The sequence below is a fragment of the Pinus tabuliformis genome, chromosome X (assembly GCF_031772625.1).
Source record: "Pinus tabuliformis cultivar Carrire ecotype Pingquan chromosome X, CPIR1, whole genome shotgun sequence".
NCBI lineage: Eukaryota > Viridiplantae > Streptophyta > Pinopsida > Pinales > Pinaceae > Pinus > Pinus tabuliformis.
Window position 1 is genome coordinate 1,542,514,034 of NC_142308.1, and position 5,980 is coordinate 1,542,520,013.

Below are 5,980 nucleotides of genomic sequence, written 5' to 3' on the forward strand. Positions count from 1 at the left end.
AAACTTACCCTGAACAGAAGAGAAGCTACTCAAGAAGGTATGGAAGCATTTATCAGAACATGGCAAAGTAATGAAAGATAAAATCATTCCCATGCAAAACAACCTTACAATGAACAAAAGGAAAGCTACTCAAGAAGGTATTATACTCCCATGTATTCTTACTTCAATGGTCAATTCTTCACTTGTCACAATTTTGGTCATAAAGTTGTTCATTGTGTTCCTTATAAAACAATTATGACTAGAGAAGAAAGAAAACAAAAAAATGCAATCGAGACAAAGAAATCTTCTTATTATGTTTTCTCACCTCTTTAGAACGAAATTGAATATTCTATTTGCAATAACTTTTGTCATGAAGAAACTAAATGCAAAAGCAAGTAAGACAATACCACCCAAGGTATGGAAAAAGAAAAATACTACCCCTGAAAATTATAGTCTAGCATTATTTACAGAAGATCAAGAGAATCTATGCATTAGGGGAATTTTGAGGTCTAAAATGGTCCTCCTAAGAAAAATGTACAACTAAACTAAACTTTATAAGAACCAATAGGATTCAAGATGATGATTTCAACCATGGGGGATTATTCATGATTTTTGGAATAAAAAAAAAAAGATTAAAAAAATAATAAAATAATAAAACTACTTTTTCAACTTGTATTTTCAACTTATCTCCCTAAGGTTTTACTCAAATCTTGAGCGGGAGTACTCATTGGTTAAAAAATTTAATTCCTCATCCAAGGAGTACCCATGTTGCATACTTTCGATGGACTCTACTACATGAAAAATGAGAAATACACGAAAACACATGATTGCAATCATGTTTTTCATGTATTTCTCACTTTTCTTGTAACAGGGTCCATTGAAAGTATGCAACATGGGTACTCCTTAGATGAGGAATCAAATTATGCATCTAACAAGTGTTTCTGCTCGTAATTTGAGTAAACCCATAGGGAGATAAGTTGAAAATACAAGTTGAAAAAATAGTTTTTTCTTTTTTCCCTCTAAAATTTGATGATGTAATCTAATCTTATTTTATTATTTCCACTATTATTTTATAATTTCATTAGGTGGCCCATTTTAGACATCAAAAACCCCCTAATGGATACATCGACAACATATGTTCAAAGCATATTACAGGTGACAAAGATAATTTGGTTTCTTTTAATGAAATTAAGAAAGAAAAGAATGTGACTTTTGGTAATAACTCCCTTGCTATTATCAAAGGGAAAGGATTTGTGATTTTAAAGAAAAGGTCAAGGTTGAGAATGTATTATTTGTTGATGGGTTAAGACGTAACATATTAAGTGTTAGTCAAATGTGTGATCAAGGGCATGAAGTTATTTTCAGATCAAAGAATTGTGTGGTAAGAAATTTGAATACATGCAAGGTCATAATCAAGGGAACAAGAACTCTAGGTAATGTTTATGTCTTAGAGGGTGGTAAAGAGCACTAATTTTGAGAAAATATGAAGAAAGCTATCTTTGGCACAAAAGGTTGGGGCACCTCATCTTTTCTCCATTATACAAATCAAGCAGGATGGGAACAGTGCATGATTTGCTCAAAAATTTATCCACCCAAAAATAACATTTGCAAATCTTGTCAATTTGGTAAGCAATCCAAAGTTTAGATTAAAGCTAAAGAACGTACTTCTAGTAAACCCATTGAACTTGTTCACACTGATTTATGTGGTCCTATAAGAAAGAAGACTCTTCATGGTGAACAATACTTCATATTATTCATTGACGACTTTACAAGAATGTGTTGGATTGATTTATTAAAGTATAAAGATGAGGCATTTGATAAGTTTAAAGTATTTAAGGTATTGGTAGATAATGAATTAGATCTAAAAAAAAATTTATTAGATATGAAAGAGGAGGAGATTTTATACTATACGAGTTCTTTAATTTTGTGATTAGCATCGCTTTAAAAGACAATTTTCCATAGCTAAAAAACCTCAACAAAATGGAGTGGTAGAAAGAATGAACAGGACAATTCAACAAATGGCATGTGTCATGCTTGATGAGTCAGGTACACCTTGCACTTTATGGGGGGAAGTAGTTCATGCAGCCATGAATATTCTTAACAAAGCTCATATACGAGTAAATAGTGATAAAACTCCATATGAACTCTGGTTTGGTAAGCCTGCAACTGTTAAACATTTTAGAATTTTTGGAAGCAAATGTTTCATAAATAAAAATGATGATAAGCTTGGAAATTTTGAATCTAGAGATTATGAAGAAATCCTCCTTGGATACTCTTCTAAAAGAAAAGGATATAAATGTTACAATAAAAGGCTTCAAAAGATTGTTGAATGCATAGATGTTGTGATTGAAAAAGCATCCACAAGTACAAAAAGGGAAGCATAAGAAGAATATGAACCTCTCCCAACTTCAAACCAAAAGGTTGTAGGAGAAGGAGAAATATAAGCATCATAAGAAGGAAATGATATATTAGAAAAGACACCATCAAGGTATGTTCAAAAAAATCATCTTGAATCTCAAATTCTAGGTGAAAAGGAAGCAAGAATACAAACTAGAAGAACTTTTGTTGGGACTTCCAATCACTTATCTTTACTATCCAAAATTGAACCTCAAAATTTGAATCAAGAAAGAAAATATGAATGTTGGGTTAAGGAAATGCATGAAGAACTTGATCAAATAGAAAATAATCATACATGGGAACTAGTACCAAGGCCTCATGATAAAAATATAATTGAAAGAAAGTGGGTGTTCAAGAACAAAATAAATGAAAATGGAGAAGTAATTCAAAACAAAGCAAGACTTGTATGAAAAGGTTATGCTCAACACGAAAGGATAGAGTTTGAAGGGACATTTTCTCTTGTAGCTAGACTTGAAGCCATAAGAATGTTTCTTACATTTTCTAGCTTTCATAACTTTAAGGTATATGAATTGGATATTAAATTTTCATTTTTGAATGGGGATCTAGAAGAAGAAGTTTATATTGACAACCTGAAGTATTCATTCTTGGCAATGATAAAAATCTTGTTTGCAAACTTAAGAAGGAATTGTATGGGTTAAAACAAGCTCCTCATGCATGGTACTATCACCATGACAGGGATATTCATCAACAAGGATTCAAAAATGGATCTGCAGGTAGAAATTTATATATCAAATTTGATGAGAAAAAACTTTTGATAGTAGTATTTTGTGTAGATGACGTCATATTTGGAAGAAATGTAGAATCTATGAGTCAAGGATTTGCTTCAGTTATGCAGCAAGAATTTGAAATGTCTCTACTTGGTGAACTAACATACTTTCTTGGTCTTCAAGTCCAACAAACTAAGGATGGTGTCTTTCTTTCTCAAACCAAGTATCTCAAAGTGATTTTGAAGAAATATGGAATGGAAGGAGGCAAGATTGTATGCACACATATGGTAAGAGGATGTAATCTTAGTCAAAATGATGATCCTCCTTTAGTTAATCAACCATAATATAGATCTATGATTGGAAACTTGCTCTATCTTACATGTACAAGACTAGACATTATGCAAGTAGTTGGCATATTTGGACGATTTCAAGGAAATCCCAAGGAAACTCATCTCAAAGTAGTTAAAATAATATTCAAGTGTTTAGAAGGAACTCAAGATTTTGGTCTATGGTATCCTAAAAATGCATACTTTTCACTTCATTCTTATACAGATGTAGATTGGGCAGGTAATGTTGATGACCACAAAAGTGTTAGTGGATGAGCATTCTGTTTGGGACCTCACTTAGTTTCTTGGTTAAATAAGAAACAAGGTTCTATCGCTTTATCTACTGTTGAGGCAAAATATATTGTTTTTGCATCTTCTTGTACTCAATTTCTATGGATGATCCAACATTTCAAGATATTGAAGTCACTTGTCCTCAAACTATACCTATTCTTTGTGATAACACTGGTGCCATAAGTATCTCAAAAACTCTCATGCACTCAAAAACCAAGCACATTCCAATCAAATACCATTTTCTTAGAGAGCGGGTGATTGAACAAAATGTCAAACTGGAATATGTTCCTTCAAAGGAACAAGTTGCAGACATATTTTCAAAGCCACTTCCACGTGAATCCTTTGAATATATCAGACATAAATTAGGAATGATTCATGCCTCTTCACTCTGCTAATTGTTCTAACCGACATGTCATGTTCAGGGGGAGTTGTGGATATAAACTCCTACAGTTTACTTTTTGTATATAGATTGTATGAAAGATAGTCATGTATATACGTGGTTTCTGAGTTCAGTAGCCGCATATACTCCTTAGTAATAGAAAAGGAGTGGCAAAATTCAGGGAGAGATTCCTATATTCTTTCATCATTTCATTGTTGGTAGTCTGACTCTGAAATTGAATTTCTGTAGTTTGTTGGTGATACCCTTATGATGCTTGAAAATGATGATTAATCCATATAAGTTGATATTATGTTGTTGTCACTAAGACGGTTCTTGATATATTTGTTAAGTTGGATATGATCAAAATTGATGGTTGGCATAGGTTTAGGGGGAAAAACTACTATGATTCTAATAGTTAATTGTTGGAAACAAGAATATTCCAATTTTGATTTGTCCTTGAATTAAAATTGTGAATTAAAGTCGAATTTAGTCTTAACAACTACTTGAAAATAACTAGTTGGAGAAATTCAAGTTAGAAGTCTTTTTGAAGTCATGCAAGTGTTATCCCTTAAATTAAGGAGATAAGATTAAGTTATATTTGAGTTGTAATTATTTAACTTAGTTCACTGAGTTAAGTCCAGTTAAATTAGTTCCAAACTATTTGAGGAACTAATAGAGAGTTAATAGTCAGTTGATGAATGCATGCACTCAACTAGTGTACTCCAATTAACTGAAGATTCCCTCATTAGAAACTCATGCATGTCTATTCTGAGAAAGACCCAGTTGAGATTAAAGACAAGGATAGTGTACTATCAGTTGCATGTGTTTTCCTATAAAGAAAACTCATGCATGCAGAAGGAATATAATTCCTTGAGGATTTGCGCAGTTCTGACAGTGCGTGAGATTAGGAGATCATCCACTTGGTTGAAGGAGATCATCCCAAAGGAACAACGCAAAGGAAATAGGAGCTTGGAGGGAAGAGGAGAAGTCTTGTGAGAAGCCAAGATTTCCTATGAGCATCTATGAGGATTGTACTGAGAGTTGGCTAGATGTGAGAGCTAAGGCTTTGTATGATTCCTATGTGTTTCCACCTTGGATGATAATACAGATAGTGGGGTTTTTAGTTGAGGCTTTCCCCAAAGTATTTTCATGTGTATTGTGCGATTGATTCTTATTCTTTTGGTTATATTGTTCAGCTTGATCTTTAAGCTTCCGCAAATTGATAGTAGAAGTAGGTTACATTATTTTGCTTTGATTTATATTGCATTATCAGGTTAACCTACATAGAGAATTTTTTTCATGGTATTGGAGCGAGATCTGTAGAGAAATTTCTACATGGTATTGGAGCCAAGTTTATCAGAGTTGTGAATAGTATACTGAGAAGAGAATTCGAAGTTTGAAGTTCGGGGTTGCAAGTACAAATCAAATTCTTATCATACTTCAAGGTTGGCCAATAACGTTCTATGGCTTGAGACTCGAGTATGCCTTGGAAGGTAGCTCGAATTACATAGCATGGAAAGATAGAATGGAGGTTGTATTAGAAGACAATGGCTTGAAGGAATTCATTAATCAAGAAATCCCAAATCCAGCTTCAACTAATGCACAACAGTTGGCTGAGTGGAAGAAGTGTGTGGCAAAGGCAAGATAGATCATCCTTGAGGGAGTTCGAGACCATATTGTCTCGATTCTCCATGTGAAAGATACTCCATATTCAATGTGGAAGACATTGAAGGACCTCTACCATCACAATAGCAACCAGAGGAAATTGGCGCTCAAGGATAAGCTTCGAAGAATCAAGATGGAGAAGGGTGATACTATTTCCACATATCTGAACAAGCTCACCACTTGCAGAGATGAGCTTAGCAATGTGGGAATAACTA